The sequence below is a fragment of the Capra hircus genome, chromosome 28, assembly GCF_001704415.2.
Source record: "Capra hircus breed San Clemente chromosome 28, ASM170441v1, whole genome shotgun sequence".
Classification (NCBI taxonomy): domain Eukaryota; kingdom Metazoa; phylum Chordata; class Mammalia; order Artiodactyla; family Bovidae; genus Capra; species Capra hircus.
Window position 1 is genome coordinate 13,348,696 of NC_030835.1, and position 18,431 is coordinate 13,367,126.

The 18,431-nt window shown below is 38.8% G+C and overlaps 1 protein-coding gene and 1 pseudogene across 1 annotated transcript in view; one reads left to right on the forward strand and one right to left on the reverse strand.

The window, feature by feature from the left end:
• C28H10orf11 (chromosome 28 C10orf11 homolog) overlaps positions 1–18,431 on the reverse strand; it is a 1,150,860-nt gene that overhangs the window by 24,005 nt on the left and 1,108,424 nt on the right. The gene's annotated exons all lie outside the window — the stretch shown is intronic.
• The window catches only part of LOC102181000, a 128,958-nt pseudogene that overhangs the window by 15,913 nt on the left and 94,614 nt on the right, over positions 1–18,431 (forward strand).

Consider the following 18,431-nt stretch of genomic DNA (forward strand, 5'->3'; position numbering starts at 1 on the left):
AAACTACAATCACAGAAAACTAACCAATCTAATCACATGGACCACAGCTTTGTCTAACTCAAGAAAACTATGAGCCTTGCCATGTAGGGTCAGCCAAGATGAATGGGTCATGGTGGAGAGTTCTGCCAAATGTGGTCTACTGGAGAAGGGAATGGAAAACCACTTCTGTATGCTTGCCTTGAGAACCTCATGAACAGTATGAAAAGGCAAAAAGATAGGACCCTGAAAGATGAACTCCCCAGGTCCGTAGGTGCCCGGTATGCTACTGGAGATCAGTGGAGAACTAACTCCAGAAAGAATGAAGACACGGAGCCAAAGCAAAAAGAACATGCGGTTGTGGATGTGATTGGTGATGGAAGCGAGGTCCGATGCTGTAAAGAGCAATATCGCATAGGAACCTGGGATGTTAGGTCCAGGAATCAAGGCAAATTGGAAGTGGTCAAACAGGATACGGCAAGAGTGAACATTGACATTTTAGGAATCAGTGAACGAAAATGGACTGGAATGGGTGTATTTAACTCAGATGATCATTATATCTACTAAGATGGGCAAGAATCCCTTAGAAAAATGGAGTGGCCATCATAGGCAACAAAAGAGTCCAAAATGAAGTACTTGAATGCAATCTTAAACACAACAGAATGATCTCTGTTCACTCCCAAGGCAAACCACTCAATATCACAGTAGTAACCCAAGTCTATATCCCAACTAGTAATGCTTAAGAAGCTGAAGTTGAACATTTTTATGAAGACCTACAAGAACTTTGGGAACTGAAACCCCCCCAGAAATATCCTTTTCATTACAGGGGACTGGAATGCAAAAGTAGGAAGTCAAGAAATATCTGGAGTAACAGGCAAATTTGGTCTTGGAGTACAGAATGAAGCAGGGCAAAAGCTGACAAAGTTTTGCCAAGAGAACACACTGGTCATAGCAAACACCCTCTTCCAACAACACAAGAGAAGACTCTACACATGAGTATCACAAGATGGTCAACACCAAAATCAGATTGCTTACATTCTTTGTAGCCAAAGATGGACAAGCTCTATAGAGTCAGCAAAAACAAGACTGGGAGCTGACTGTGGCTCAGATCATGAACTCCTTATTGCCATGTTCAGACTTAAATGGAAGAAAGTGGGGAAAACAACTAGACCATTCAGGTCTGACCTAAATCAAATCCCTTACGCTTATACAATGGAAGTGGAAAATAGATTTAAGGGACTAGCTCTGACAGACAGAGTGCCTGAAGAAATATGGACAGAGGTTCATGACATGGTACAGGACACAGGGATCAAGACCATCCCCAATAAAAAGAAATTCAAAAAAGCATAATGGCTGTCTGAGGAGGCCTTACAAATAGCTGTGAAAAGAAGAGAAGTTAAAAGCAAAGGAGGAAAGGAAAGATATACCCATTTGAATGCAGAGTTCAAAAGAATAGCAAGGACAGATAAGAAAGCCTCCCTCATTGATCAATGCAAAGAATTAGAGGAAAACAATAGAATGGGAAAGACTTAAGAAAATCAGAGATACCAAGGGAACATTTCATGCAAAGATGGGCTCAATAAAGGACAGAAATGGTATGGACCTCACAGAAGCAGAACATATTGAGAAGAGGTGGCAAGAATACACACAAGAGCTGTACAAAAAAGACCTTCATGAGTGCCGAAGAATTGATGCTTTTGAACTGTGGTGTTGGAAAAGACTCTTGAGAGTCCCTTGGACTGCAAGAAGATCCAACCAGTCCATTCTGTCCTAAAGGAGATCAGTCCTGGGTGTTCATTGGAAGGACTGATGTTGAAGCTGAGGCTCCAATACTTTGGCCAACTGATGCAAAGAGCTGACCCATTTGAAAAGACTCTGATGCTGGGAAAGATTGAAGATGGCACGGGAAGGGGACGACAGAGGATGAGATGGTTGGATGGCATCACTGACTCAATGGACATGAGTCTGGGTAAACTCCAGGAGTTGGTGATGGACAGGGTGGCCTGGCATGCTGCAGTCCATGCCGTCACAAAGAATCAGACATGACTGAGTAACTGAACTGACTGAATTCTAATTTACTTGAACTTGGAGATACTCAGGTGTGCTTACTTATTCATCTTTGAATCTATAACCCTTTGATTCATCTTTGAACCAATAACAGGTCCTAGAATTTAAATCGTAGTTATAATGTTTGCTAAATGAACAAATACATGAATGCACAAATGAGCAAGTGAGTCAACTTTCTCTTTAAAAAAGAACAATGCCAAATCTACACAAAATTTTTCCAGAAAATCGAAGAGACAGGAATACTTACTAATGTGTTTTATTAGTCCAGCATTATGTGAGAAAGTAAAACTAGAGACCAACATTTCTCATGAACTTGCATATAAAAATCCATAATAAATATGTGTATGTCAACATACATCAAAAGTATAATATATCATGACCATGAATGGCTTATCCTAGAAATGCAAGGTTGGTTCAACATTCAAGAATAACTATAACTCATCACACTGCTTGAAAAGGTATCAGTTCAGTCAAGTTCAGTTGCTCAGTCATGTCCAACTCTTTGTGACCCTATGAACTGTAGCATGCCAGACCTCCCTGTCAATCACCAACACCCAGAGTTTACCCAAACTCACGTCCATTGAGTCAGTGATGCCGTTTAACCATCTTATCCTCTGTTGTTCCCTTCTCCTGCTGCCCTCAATCTTTCCCAGCATCTTTTTTTCCCAAGGTCTTTTCCAATGAGTCAGCTCTTCATATCAGGTGCCCAAAGTATTGGAGTCTCGGCTTCAACATCAGTCCTTCCAGTGAACACCCAGGACTGATCTCCTTTAGGATAGAATGGACTGGTTGGATCTCCTTGCAGTCCAAGGGACTCTCAAGAGTCTTTTCCAACACCACAGTTCAAAAGCATCAATTCTTCGGCACTCAGCTTTCTTTATAGTCCAACCCTCACATCCATACATGACCACTGGAAAAAACCATAGCCTTGACTAGACGGACCATTGTTGGCAAAGTAATGTCTCTGCATTTTATAATATGCTGTCTAGGTTGGACATAACTTTCCTTCCAAGGAGTAAGCGTCTTTTAATTTCATGGCTGCAATCACCATCTGTGGTGATTTTGGAGGCAAAAAAGATAAAGTCAGCCACTGTTTCCACTGTTTCCCCATCTATCTGCCATGAAGTGATGGGACCTGAATCCATGATCGTCGTTTTCTGAATGGTGAGCTTTAAGCCAACTTTTTTGCTCTCCACTTTCACTTTCATCAAGAGGCTCTTTAGTTCTTCTTCACTTTCTGCCATAAGGGTGGTATCATCTGCATGTCTGAGGTTATCGATGTTTCTCCCGGCAATCTTGATTCCAGCTTGTGCTTCATCCAGCCCAGCGTTTCTCATGATGTACTCTGCATATAAGTTAAATAATCAGGGTGACAATATACAGCTTTGACGTACTCCTTTTCCTATTTGGAACCAGTCTGTTGTTCCATGTCCGGCTCTAACTGTTGCTTCCCGACCTGCATATAGGTTTCTCAAGAGGCAGGTCAGGTGGTCTGGTGTTCCCATCTCTTCCAGAATTTTCCACAGTTTGTTGTGATCCACACAGTCAAAAGCTTTGGCATAGTCAATGAAGCAGAAATAGATGTGTTTCTGGAACTCTCTTGCTTTTTTGATGATCCAGTGGATGTTGGCAATTTGATCTCTGGTCCCTCTGCCTTTTCTAAATCCAGCTTGAACAACTGGAAGTTCACGGTTCACATATTGCTGAAGCCTGGCTTGGAGAATTTTGAGTGTTACTTTACTAGCATATGAGATGAGTGCAATTGTGCGGTAGTTTGAGCACTCTTTGGCATTGCCTTTCTTTGGAATTGGAATGAAAACTGACCTTTTCCAGTCCTGTGGCCACTGTTGAGTTTTCCAAATTTGCTGGCATATTGAGTGCAGCACTTTCACAGCATCACCTTTGGGATCTGAAATAGCTCAACTGGAATTCCATCACCTCCACTAGCTTTGTTCGTAGTGATGCTTCCTAAGGCCCACTTGACTTCACATTCCAGGATGTCTGACTCTAGGTGAGTGACCACACCATTGCGATTATCTGGGTCATGAAGGTCTTTTTTTGTTCAGTTCTTGTGTGTATTCTCTTGCCACCTCTTCTCAATATGTTCTGCTTCTGTGAGGTCCATACCATTTCTGTCCTTTATTGAGCCCATCTTTGCATGAAATGTTCCCTTGGTATCTCTGATTTTCTTAAGTCTTTCCCATTCTATTGTTTTCCTCTAATTCTTTGCATTGATCAATGAGGGAGGCTTTCTTATCTGTCCTTGCTATTCTTTTGAACTCTGCATTCAAATGGGTATATCTTTCCTTTCCTCCTTTGCTTTTAACTTCTCTTCTTTTCACAGCTATTTGTAAGGCCTCCCCAGACAGCCATTATGCTTTTTTGAATTTCTTTTTATTGGGGATGGTCTTGATCCCTGTGTCCTGTACCATGTCATGAACCTCTGTCCATATTTCTTCAGGCACTCTGTCTGTCAGAGCTAGTCCCTTAAATCTATTTTCCACTTCCATTGTATAAGCGTAAGGGATTTGATTTAGGTCAGACCTGAATGGTCTAGTTGTTTTCCCCACTTTCTTCCATTTAAGTCTGAACATGGCAATAAGGAGTTCATGATCTGAGCCACAGTCAGCTCCCAGTCTTGTTTTTGCTGACTCTATAGAGCTTGTCCATCTTTGGCTGCAAAGAATATAATCAATCTGATTTTGGTGTTGACCATCTTGTGATACTCATGTGTAGAGTCTTCTCTTGTGTTGTTGGAAGAGGGTGTTTGCAATCAAAATGTATATAATATCAAATAATGCAGGATAAAATAACAAAATTCAACATTTATTCATCTCAATGAAAACTTTCTGAAATAAAGGAATAAATGAAAAACTCCTCAGCCTCACAAACATCACCTATAAAAAGAAAACCGATAGCTAACACACTATTAAAAGGTGAGTGCTTTCCCTCCATCAGGAATGAGATATGGTACTCACTGTCACTCCTGTTATTCAGTTCACATATGCATAATCTTCTCCTCCTGAATTACCCTTGCTCACATGCTATAGGCACATGTAGTCTGATATCTAGCAATCCATTTTTTGGATATTAAAGACAATCTAAGTTCCTGATAGCTGCAGTACAGAGCAGAGACTTCTTCTTACTGGAAAAACATGAGGTAGATTCCTAAGGGCAGGAAATACTTGGGACTCGCTGAGCAGCACTGTGTTTGGTGATAATGTGGACTGGAAGCCTTTTTTTCTCACACTAAGAAGAACATCATAGCAAAATCTCTGCCCCCAAACATGCAACAGTAAGTCCTTAGGCCAGCTAATCTAACATTAAAAAGGGAGTTCTCAGTTCTGAATCTTGTTTTTGTAGAATTGTCTTCTGCATCAAGGCCCGCTCCCAAACATGGAGACTGTTCCCCAGAAGCACATCTCATTCTGGAGAACTGTCATAGCCCTTCACACCATCGATTATTTATCTGATCACCTCCTATGTATAAGACGCTATATCCAGTACTCTAAAATACATCAATTTGTATATTCTCTATGACCACTGCTGCTGCTGCTGCTAAGTTGCTTCAGTCGTGTCCGACTCTGTGTGACCCCATAGACGGCAGCCCACCAGGCTCCCCCGTCCCTGGGATTCTCCAGGCAAGAACACTGGAGTGGGTTGCCATTTCCTTCTCCAGTGCATGAAAGTGAAAAGTGAAAGTGAAGTTGCTCAGTCGTGTCTGACTCTTAGCGACCCCATGGACTGCAGCCTACCAGGCTCCTCCATCCATGGGATTTTCCAGGCAAGAGTACTGGAGTGGGGTGCCACTGCCTTCTCCACTATGACCACTAGGTAGGCTTTATTATCTCTAGTCCACAGAAGAAGAAAGTGGGACTTAGAAAGAGTAGCTAATATATTCAAAGAGACACAAATATTATAATGAAAAGCTACAGTTAGCTTTCAGTTCTTTTGATTACAATTCAGTGCTCCTTCCATTATACCAAAGATCACCTAAGGGACTGATGCACCAGCGAAGTATGCAATGAGCAATGTTTCTGTGACTTTGGGCTTATTTCAATAAAGTCTTTTGTTTCATTTCATGATAGTATTTTTTTTTTAATTTTTATTTTTACTTTATTTTACTTTACAATACTGTATTGGTTTTGCCATACATTGACATGAATCCGCCACAGGTGTACATGAGTTCCCAAACATCAACCCCCCTCCCACCTCCCACCCTATATCATCTCTCTGGATCATCCCTGTGCACCAGCCCCAAGCATCCTGTATCCTGCATCAAACATAGATTAGCGATTTGTTTCTTACCTGATAGTATACATGCTTCAATGCCATTCTCCCAAATCATCCCACCCCCTCCCTCTCTCTCAGAGTCCAAAAGTCTGCTCTACACATCTGTGTCTCTTTTGCTGTCTTGCATACAGGGTCATGATAGTATTCTAAAAATGAATTTTCTAGTTATAAAGATAGCTTCTGTTGACAATGGGAATCCTCAATTGAAAGACACTTTATGAAGAAAATCTTAGCAGATTCCTTGCCCTCCTTCTCATCACCATCATAGCAAACTTTATTGAGTTTCCTATATGTAGGCACTGTAATGAGCATTTTACATGGATTATGTCATCACCTGATCCTGTAAACAATCTTATGAGATAACTAGTATCATTTCTTGCCCCCTCATTTTTTAACACATTGCCTACAAAATGGATCTAAACAGAATTCAAATCTGTGAGTCCTTAAGGGACTTTGTGTTCTCCCTGAAGCTTACCAATCTGGTTTAAAATATAGTTCATATAAATTCTTATCCATAACTTCCATTCCCTCTCCCTACAGCCCTCAATTCTCAAATATATCACAACATATGATTTGACTTGATGGTTTTTATCCATGGCAAGACAGAACAGTTTTAAAAAGAACTGAAAATGCTCCCCAAATTCAGTTGCTCTGATATTCTTCCCGAATTCAGTATGGGAATGAGTCTCCTGAGATCTCTAAATGACACTGTCCTTGTCTTCTGTCCTGAGGAACCTGTCCAATGGCAAACACAGAACTTCTCATTGCACATCTATCACTCATGGGCCAAGAAGAAAGCTTGGTATACACTCCTGATCTTCCTGGAAACTAACTGCTCATCTTTCCTTGGTCCATCAGTCCTCATGCCTGACCTCAAAGACATTCTCTTTGAAAAATAATGAAAATTCAATCCACAAAATCAAACCTATTGGTCCAAGTCTCGTCACTTCTGAAGGTACCCAAAATACTGTAGAAGGGGTAGCCTCATAAGTGAGTGCTCTGTTCCCCAAGTGAAATAACAAAGCTTCCCAGATACTTGGCATGCTACTCAAAGAGCTGCTCAAATGGATGTGGTCTCCTTGACAGAGAAGATCAGGGAAAGGCTAGAGCAGAATTCGGGAGCTGGAAGCAGTGTGTCTCTGAGGTACACAGCCACACTGCTGGAAAATCAAGACTTTACAGTTGGTAGGATTGAGACCAGCTAAGTATAGTGGCAGCCTACCTGCAGAATCTGACTTCTGATCCTAGATTCCTGTATCTTTAATAAGTATATGGTGATCCTTAAGCACACTCAAGTTTGAGAACCAGTGTAATAGACTCAGGAGCCAAACAACCTGGGTTCAAATCTCTTTGTGTCTTAATACCTATACCTGAAAAATGAGGATATTCATAATATCTAATTCCTAAGATTAAATGAGATATTGTATATAAAAAGCCCCAAAGTGACTAGCATGGAGTGAGCACTCAATTTCTATTAGCTACTAGTCTTATAAAACTTACATTTGCATAACAGAGTCACCCTTTCCAAAAAGACTTTTACAATTATAAAAACATATTATTTTACAACACTACTAAAAGGCAATAAAAATTTCATTATGTCTATTTTAAAGGGGAGGAAATGAAAGCACAAGAGAAACCGGGGGCATAGAGGGGCAAATAGGATTCATCCTGTATACAAAGCACAATTGAAGATAATGGTTGCCTATGGTGCAGTATTGAAAAGGTTCCTTGGTACCACCGAGGCAACAGACTTAGTTAAACCAACCTGCTGATAATGGCAGAGTTGAAAATAAAATCAGAAAGTAAGATCGGCTACCTAACATCCATCTTCCTCTTTTATCTCACACAGACACCCTAGGCTGTTGAGCAAAGGAACATGCTCACTGATGGCGGGCATAAGATAAAGCAGGATGTTATGGAAGAAACCTGGCACATCTTATTAAAAGAGAATTGCTTTGCTTTGGAGCAATAGCCTTCTTATTTTGATATTTCTTTCTTTCTGCTACTTGGAACATGGAAATAAAGGCTGGTGCTACAGCAACAATATTGTGACCATAAACCAAACTAGAGGTTGGAGCTGGTCTATTGGAACACTGAACAAAAATAAACAAGCTTGAGTGGTATCATACCAGCCATGGATAGTATACATCTGGGGTTCATGTTATATGAAAGTATCTTATTAAAGCGACTGCTATTTGAGGGTGTTTGTTAGTTGCAGTTGAATACAATTCCTAACTTATATAAATCCTTTTTTTGTATTAGCACTACTTTTTTTCTAGAACTATTTTAATAAAAATCATACTGTTCTAGGGGACTTTGTTTTTAAGTTTTATTATATCTATATGCTCATTGCTAAACAACAAAGTACAAAGAAAAATAAATAAAACTCATGCATAACTTCAATGCCCAGAACTAAAATGCAGTTAACCTTTTGATGTTTTGACTTCTAGTCTTTTTTCTAGCCCTATGTCATAAATATTGATGAGTTCATATATACACTTTTTTCATTTGTTTTATTGAATAAATGTTTGCCTACTACATTAAAATTATTTTATTTTTTATTTTTTTAATTTTAAAATCTTTAATTCTTACATGTGTTCCCAAACATGAACCCCCCTCCCACCTCCCTCCCCATAACATCTCTCTGGGTCATCCCCATGCACCAGCCCCAAGCATGCTGTATCCTGCGTCAGACATAGACTGGCAATTCAATTCTTACATGATAGTATACATGTTAGAATGCCATTCTCCGAAATCATCCCACCCTCTCCCTCCCCCTCTGAGTCCAAAAGTCTGTTATACACATCTGTGTCTTTTTTCCTGTCTTGCATACAGGGTCGTCATTGCCATCTTCCTAAATTCCATATATATGTGTTAGTATACTGTATTGGTGTTTTTCTTTCTGGCTTACTTCACTCTGTATAATCGGCTCCAGTTTCATCCATCTCATCAGAACTGATTCAAATGAATTCTTTTTAACGGCTGAGTAATACTCCATTGTGTATATGTACCACCGCTTTCTTATCCATTCATCTGCTGATGGACATCTAGGTTGTTTCCATGTCCTGGCTATTATAAACAGTGCTGCGATGAACATTGGGGTACATGTGTCTCTTTCAATTCTGGTTTCCTTGGTGTGTATACCCAGCAGTGGGATTGCTGGGTCATAAGGTAGTTCTATTTGCAATTTTTTAAGGAATCTCCACACTGTTCTCCATAGTGGCTGTACTAGTTTGCATTCCCACCAACAGTGTAGGAGGGTTCCCTTTTCTCCACACCCTCTCCAGCATTTATTGCTTGCAGATTTTTGGATCGCAGCACTGAATGCTATATAACAGTGTACTCTGTGGATGTGTCAGAATTAGCATTTTCCTATGATACTGACTGTTTTCTGTGCTTTGATGTTATAGACATTACTACATTGAACATTTTAATGTATAAAGATGATTTGCTTATGTATTTCAGATTCTTTCCTTTGGGCAGATTTCTAATGTAGCATTATTAGGTAAAGGATCTAAATATTTTCTAGCCTCAATGCGCAGGGTCAAGATGGTTTTCCAAAACATACTGCCATATACCCAATCCATTCAATGGCACAAAGTATGGTTTATTTGATTATTTTAGCTAGCTTAATAAATGAAAAAGTTATATCCCAGGGTAGTTTTACTTTGGAAGTGTTAAGTTATTTTTGAGGGTGGACATTGCTCATGTTCATCACCACTTGGGTTTCCTACTGTGTTTTATATATTTTTGTATCTCCCATATGTATCACATGTCCTGGATCACAGGATAGACTCAACACGGCTATACCAGAAAGCTATGGTTATTCATTAATAATCATGCACCTTAAACTGACTGAGAGAAATTTCCTTTAGAATCATTACACATTAGATTAGATCCCATGGTGTTTCACTCTTTGAGTATTCGTAATCCATGAATGATTACAATAATTATAGCTAACACTGAGTGTTCTCTATTTATTACACACTACTTTAAAAACTTTAAGTGTATTATCTCATCCAATATTCACAATGACCCTGTGAGGTAGATAGTGTTAGTCTCCCTATTTTCAGATTTAGAAGCTGAGGCAAAGAGATGTTAAATCAAAGGAACAAGGATTTTAACTTATGCCGTGTTGTTCTAGAATGAGTTTTTACTCAGTAAAAATGTGCCTGGAAACTTGTTAAGCATTTTGGGGAAATGAAGAGGGGGATAAAAACATGATGCTGTCCCCTCAAAATTCAATGTGATCTTGTAGACAAAACCAGAGACAGTAAACGTGGATAATAACCGTGATAATAATAAGCCACATTTATTGAGTGCAAGACACTGTTCTAAGCACTTAATCCTCTGAAAACACTCATGCTGTAGATACTATTATTATTTCCATTTTAAAGATAAAGAAACTAACGAAGAGCGGTTATGCAGTTTGCTCTAGGCAGTAAGTGATGCAGCCGGGATTTGAATCAAGACAGATACCAGAGCCCACCTTCTTAACCATTTTGTATAAAATGTTCAAAGGTTGAATATAAAAGAATAGAAGATGCCACCTACTTAACTGTCAAAGAAAGAGACTCAGTGTACTAAGTGAATTCACAAGACAGTATACTCATTGTGAACTGGTAGCCCTGCCATCCTTCATTTTGAAATTAAAATGGCAGCTAAAATAACAGGGCATTAGAGAAAAGGCCTAGAGTTTCTACTTCAGACAAATGTAGCTTCAGATCTCAGCTCTGCCACCGCCTAAAATAATGTGAATAAATACTCTTCTGTAACAAGGGGGTTGTAAAGATGATGTAAATTGCTCTACAAATGGACATCTAACAAACTTCCAAGCCTTTTGTAGGGACACGGAGAGTGTGATTTACCTTATGAAGCAGACACTATGGATTGACTCTCTTTTATCATACCTTCCTCTGAAGTACGAGTATGAAAACTAAAACACTAGATTTTCCAGCCTTCCAATGATGTGGTATGGGCAATGAGGAATAGGCAGATGCCTTTAGGAAGCTGTCTACCTGCAAATAAAAAGTGAATGCCGAGCAGGAAAAGACCCGCCCTCTTCATCTTGTCCAGACTCGTAAAATGATTCCAGGCAGAGCTGTAGCTGTTTTGAGAACGTGAAGACTAACACTGCTCAGAAATCATAACAGATGATCCCAAAATAAGAATTGCCTTTAAAATAATAACTAAAATAATAAATAAAATGATAAATAAAATGCCTGAGATTGATTTAACTGCCATTTATAAGAACCTGCTGCTGCTGCTGCTAAGTTGCTTCAGTCATGTTCGACTCTGTGCGACCCTATAGACGGCAGCCCACCAGGCTCCCCCGTCCCTGGGATTCTCCAGGCAAGAGCACTGAAGTCGGTTGCCATTTCCTTCTCCAATGCATGAAAGTGAAAAGTGAAAGTGAAGTCGTTCAGTCGAGTCCGACTCTTAGCGACCCCATGGACTGCAGCCCACAGGCTCCTCCATCCATGGGATTTTCCAGGCAAGAGTACTGGAGTTGGGTGCATTGCCTTCTCTGTTATAAGAACCTACTCTGGGCAAAACCCTGGAATTCTAAAAGCTAAGCAAAAAAAAAACAAAAAACCAAAATCACGTTCCTTCTTCCTGCCATTCCGGCTCTCCTTCCCACACCATGGACTGTAGAGTAACACAGTGGAAACACAAAATGAACAGACAAATAAATGAATCACCTAGGAGAAAAAGAACTAGGAGGAAAGATAAAGCAGAGTTCAGGGGCCACAAGGGAGGGAGGCATGAGAAGCAGCAGGGTGGGACATTATCGTGGTGAACAGTGAGTGATGCTTTGGTCTTCAGAACGAAAAATATCTCATCATTTTGCTGATAGGAAGATGAAGGGTCAGAGAATCCATTAGTTTCATTGACTAACCTAATGTCACATAGTACTGATTTCTTCTGAATCAGTCCCAGTTAGAGTAAAAATTCTTGTCCTTAAAATTTTTAATGTATACATATAATATATAAATAAATGCATAAGATGCCACATATATGATGTATATATACACACATGTGGCACATATATGTATATATACACACACATGTACATGTGCATCATGTATATACATGACTGTACATATATACATACATATGGCATCTTCTTATACATTAAAATATATGTACATATATATACACACACATACATAGATATTTTAAAGAGTTGAATACTGGATAGCTAGGTATCTCACAGCTCCACCTTGATAACTATTTTCTTCAAAACTCTTCCATTAAAAGTGAGGACTTTTAGCAATTGGATGCAAAAGGGACATTAAAAACATGCTCTCCATTGTCTAAAATGTTTCTAATTATTTTTATAAAGTGTATGCCTTTTTCCAGTACCCCATGCTCCACAGGAATAACATACTTTGTCAATTTTACTTTGGGAGAAAAAAGAAAGAAAATGCAAAACTGAACTGTGTGTGTATATACACACACACACATTTTGCTTGTTTGTTTGTTTAGACAAAGCTCTTTCCCTCCTTTTATTTCAGCCTGTTCTGTCCAGCGTGATGGCACGGCTACTGGCAAAGTCCATTCTATCTTTTAGCCTCCATGGCCCTACCAGACTCACAGCAGAGCTTCAAAATATCGACTTGAAAAGTAATTAAGATATAAGTATTCCAAAAGAGAACACATGGTTATTTAAAGTCATTGGACACCATTCAAAAGGAAAGATCTGTGGAATCCAAGGGCTGAGAGCCATCATGCTGCTTCTCCCCCACTTCTCACATTAAGAAAAAGGACTAATTATAAATCTCCAGCAAATATGACCTGGTAAAGAGTTTTCAAACAAAAGCCTGCACAGAACAGCATATCTGTCAGATCTGGGCACTTGTTTTCCCTAATAACCATTAAGGTTGTTCCTATAAACCATTTTACAGCAACATTAGAAATATCAGAGTTTACGTTTTCCTTAATGAATTGCTGCAGAATGTTTGCGCTGTATCACGTCTCCAAATGATGCCTTCTCCTCGCTTTGTCTCTGCTGCGCTTTTTCCCCCCTTAACATTTCATTTCCAATGACACGTCAGCCGTCTTTCACCAACCTCAAAGGAAAGTTGAATGCGGGGCTCACAAAGTTAAGCTGACATTTGCTCCCTTCCAATAAAAAATATTTAGTCCATTAAACATAAATAGCTGTCATTATGATACATGGACTGAGTGCAAACCTCCCGGTTCCCTCTGATGTTTATTACATCCAAACAACTGCAGTGCCTGCATGTTTTCAACTTTAGTGTATTGATTAAACTTTTAAATGGCTGCCATATAACCCAGGGACAGCGGGAAGATTAATTTGCGTCAATGTTCATCTGTAATTCATTAGCCATTTATTCTTTACAACCACATGGGCTATCAAGAAAATGCAGGCCATTTTTCACTCGGCACAGGCTGAGAACAGATTCCGAAATTTGTGCTGCATACAAATAAGCTCCCCGGGCCTGGCTAGTTGCTTGGCTTTTCAAAAGTTGAAGTTGGGAAACGGCAGCCAGGAAGGAACATTAAAAACCAGAAATGGGGGGAAAAATACATCCTCGGGGTGCTCATGGCTTCACGGAGTTTGTCCACTGTCTTTTCATCCATGGATTATGGTTTCTTAATTCAGTCGGATAAAAATAACAGAAATTTGTGTCTGAGCAAAGGTCATCAATAAAACGGGTTGCTTTTTCCCATCCCTCCCTCCCCGCCCCACCCCTCTTTTTTTTTTTTTTTTTTAATTTCCTAAAATGCTGTTTCTGGCAGAAAACTTCTGAAAGTGGCAGAGGAGGACAGACAAGCATAGCCTGAGAGGAACTTGGAGCTGCACCCTCAGATGACGGTGGCATTTGGACCCACTCTCCCTGAAACTCTTCCCCCGCCTTGCGCTGGGAAGGTGCCCAACCAAATAGCAGTGCTTTTCCTGAGGGAAGAGGTAAGCCATCTGGCTTCTCCATGTGCCCTTCTGACCCCCTTGGCAGAACACAAAATGCATATTAAAAGCATAAATGGAATGGGAGCCCTGGTTAAAGGCCCTTCGACACACCAGGCACTCGGAGAGGGAAGGAAGGAGGAGTCCCCGTGCGCTCAGGTCGGGGCTGGAGGAGGATAAAGCATGCAAGGGAAATTTTTCTTCATAAGGATGAATAATTAAAGTGGAGAGCTAAGCATCCTGGCCTCACACTGGCTAATAACTGCGAGAGTGAGCAGTGAAAAATCAATGGTCAGGACATCTGGGGAAGAGGACTGGCAGGTACCCACTTGCAGGACGTGTGAAAGGCAACGTGCAGATGCTCAAGGCGACAACTGTTTTCTCTGGTCCAGAGTGTCCACAAAAATCAAAGGCACCAGGGATGCTGGTAACCTTTGGTAACAAAGTCTATGAAACAGCCTACAAAGAAGAGCTTGGGGAGGAGGCTGTAAATTACTCATTTATAATATAACAGCTCAGGCTGCTTACAGCCAAGGATGAAAGGGAGCCCTCCACAAAAGGCTCCATCTGGAGCCCTGCTTGTCCCAACCCAGGAGTCGCCAGCACTAAGAATCCTCATCATACAACTCCTTTTCAGGCCGTTGGGGGAGATGGGTATGTGTGGCGGGGGTGGGGTGGGATCATCACACATCATATAAATGCAGCTTGAAGAGTTTTATTTGGCCTGTGGATGTGACATGTGTCAAAAGGAATGCACATGAACTGGAGAAAAATGCACTGGATAGAACCTCAAGGTCATTAGATCCATCTTCCGCTATGTATAGGATCTGTCAACTTAATCTTTTTTTTTTTTTTTTCACAGTAATGAGTACCCTTGGCTTTGCATTTCACAGGAGCTCAATACATATTTGTAGAGTGATTGGCTAATCAACCTAAAGCACACAGATTCATTCATTCAACCATTCAATGAAGCCATGTGTATGGACCGTCTATCATACCTCCAACACTGTTCTAGACCAAAGGTAAAATGAGGAGGAAGTACAGGTGCAAACTCTCAGCAACAGGGTACTTCTCTATCACATACGACTTTTACTTTCATGTGGGGCCAAGGTTTATTCTTGAATCCCACCCATGATCGTGGGTTTAGAGGAGCAAAGCCCTGTGTTTTGCCTAACCTTTCTATGGGCAAACACTGAAAATGATAGGGCTTGGACAGCTTACCCCTTGTTAATTGAGTAACAGCTAGAATAAATGAATCTGAAATTCTAAAAGAAAAAAAAATCAAAATACATGTTTACTGGAAATTTCAATTAACTTCTAAGGATAAGCATAATGTCTCTAGGTGAGGTTAGCATACAGTTTGATTTTGGAGATGATGCACCACAAATTTGCATGCATTTATCACTACTGACCCTGAGTTTGAGGAGCAAAAAGAAATTCTGTTAAAGTTTCAGTCAATTAAGAAACAAATACTGAAGACAACTGCATTTACTACATTTTTTTTTGAGGATATAGGTCATAAAGAATAAACAAAAATTATTATCTCTACTCTCACCAAGGACTTTACAATGTCTTTGGGGAGACAAAAATTAACTCAAGAAACCTAACTAATACAAAGGAGAATCGGGGACAAACAGATTTCACATGCTTTTTTCCTCTTCTCTTAAATAACCTATAGAAAAATATTTATGTCTAGTGACATCAAAGTTGCTGGGATACCAGAACTTCGCACACACAAAAAACTGATGGCTGAAAGTCATCCAACAACATATATTGACACCTGAAAGCACTCGTATGCTTTCTCTCTTTAATTTCAATTCTTGATTCCTATTTTAAGGATATCATTCCCAAAGAAAGGAAAACTACACAACAAAGATTTTACTGCAGAGTTTTCTGTTATAAGGAACAGAGTGCAAAGCAAAGATTAAGTAAATAATAGTACACTGACTCTATAGAATATTGGGTGGCTATTAAAACGGTAAGAATGAATACAATGAAGCAACAGAGAGAAGCTTAAGTCTATGCTAAAATAAGCTACAAAACTGTAAGTTCACCAGGTTACAGCTATGTATTCATATTAAAATAGTGTAAGGGAATATATACAACTCAAAATAGGGAGTTAAAGCTTAACAAAATATGTATTCTTTCTTTACCAAATGTTCTGGGAGTCTGTTTTATTGTTTCAATAATTAGAAAAAGTTCTAAAATATTTAAACTGTAGAGAAGAGATGACAAAAGCTATAAATATTGAAAGGAAGCTTCATGCTAGAGGAGCTAAAGTTTGGCCTTTAAAATTTTTTTTTAAAGAAACGATTACTAATACATAGGAAAGAAGAGAAAGACTATCCCTGGAAAGGAATATTCTCAGCGAAGTATTTGAAATGTGCATGACCTGAAGAAGGAATAATGAAGAGATTTGTCTGGCTAGAGTGGACGAGATACTTTGGAGAAATAGTGTTAGACAAATAACACTGGATAATTTTTAAAAACTTTGGTTATGTCAGAATGTAACTATTTCCTTTCGACCTTCTCTTTTTCAAACTAATAGATGTATTTCTGACTTTACAATCCTACTTCAGCTCTACCTAAGTATATGGGATAAATGAAATTAAAAATAATATATCAAAAGGATTGGTTATGTTTGTAGTTTTCAACTTTAGGAAGTGACTTTCCACTTAGCTAATAAATTAAAAAAAGGATAGTTGAGATCATTTTGAAATAGAAGAACAGGAATAATGTTTGCAATTTTTCACTAAGTGTCCAATAAAATGGAGGAAAAAAGATAAAGAAAAAGAATGGGGTGGGTGATGAGAATTATCATTGCCTCATAAATAACAATGCTACAATAATTAAACATGGAACTTGTAAAAAAATGAAAGAGATTAATGGTACAAGAAAGAAAGCAAGAAAAAGAAGATTCTATTATAAAGGAATTTGAACCATCATAAAGTTGATAGTTTATATCAGTGAGGAAATGAAAACCTGTTTAATAAATGCTAAAGGGGCAAAATAAATCTGTAGTCCTAACCAGATATTCAAAAAAATAACTGCACAATAACAACAGAAAGTGACTGGAGACTCTCCAGTCTCTAGGGATATGCATAAAGTCAGAGGCAGAAATAACACAGGAAAATATTGTCAGATTTGGCCATGTAAAAGCTTAAAAGTCTCTACATAATAAAACATCATAAAAAAGGAAAACCCAAACTGCAAATACACAGATGTCTTAGATTTATTTTCCAAGACAGGCAAAAGGTTACTATCGCTAACATGGCAAATATTTTTTACAAATCAAAATGAAAATTACTAACATCTCCTTAGCTAACTGGGAAAACAATACAAACAACTGTTTACAAGAAAATAAAAATACCCAATAAACTATTTCCAGCCTCCCAAGGCTGAAGATAAATATTTTTTAAAACAGCTGTTCATACTTCAAATGTAATATTGAGTGAAATGAACCCTCTCACACTCTGCTGGTAAAAGTTTAAATTGATACAGCTTTATGGGATGGCTTACCCCTAAACACATATGGATAGTTTTTTGCCTCTGAAATACTGTCTGGGTTAGGAGGACAATTTACTTTCTACTGAATAAACTTGTAATTAAAAAACAAATGCTGCAACTGTTGATCATTAAGAACAAACCAGTAGTAGTCTTGTTCTGGTTTTGGTTATTTTTTGTAGCCACTCCTTATCTAGTTAAGATGTTCCCTTCAATTCCTTGTTCCAGGAGAGTTTTTACTTTTTTTTAATTACAAACGGATGCATGCCGTTAATATCATTTTATGTTTTTAATTATCATATCATTTTATTATCATTAGGAGTTTTAAATTTCTATTATTTTATGAGCTCTGGTGTTTTGAAAACATCCAAATGTATGAGGTGTCCATCAACAGATGAATGGATAAAGATGATGTGGTGTGTATGTATGTGTATATATATATATATGTGAATATTAACCCATAAAAAAGAATGAGCCCCATTTGCAGCAACATGGATGGCTCTAGACATTTTCATAGTAAGCGAAGAAAACAGATGATAAAAACAAATATCATATGATATTGCTTATATGTGGAATCTAAAAAGATTGATACAAATAAACTGATTCACAAAACATAAAAAGACCCACAGACATAGAAAACAAACTTATGTTTACCAAA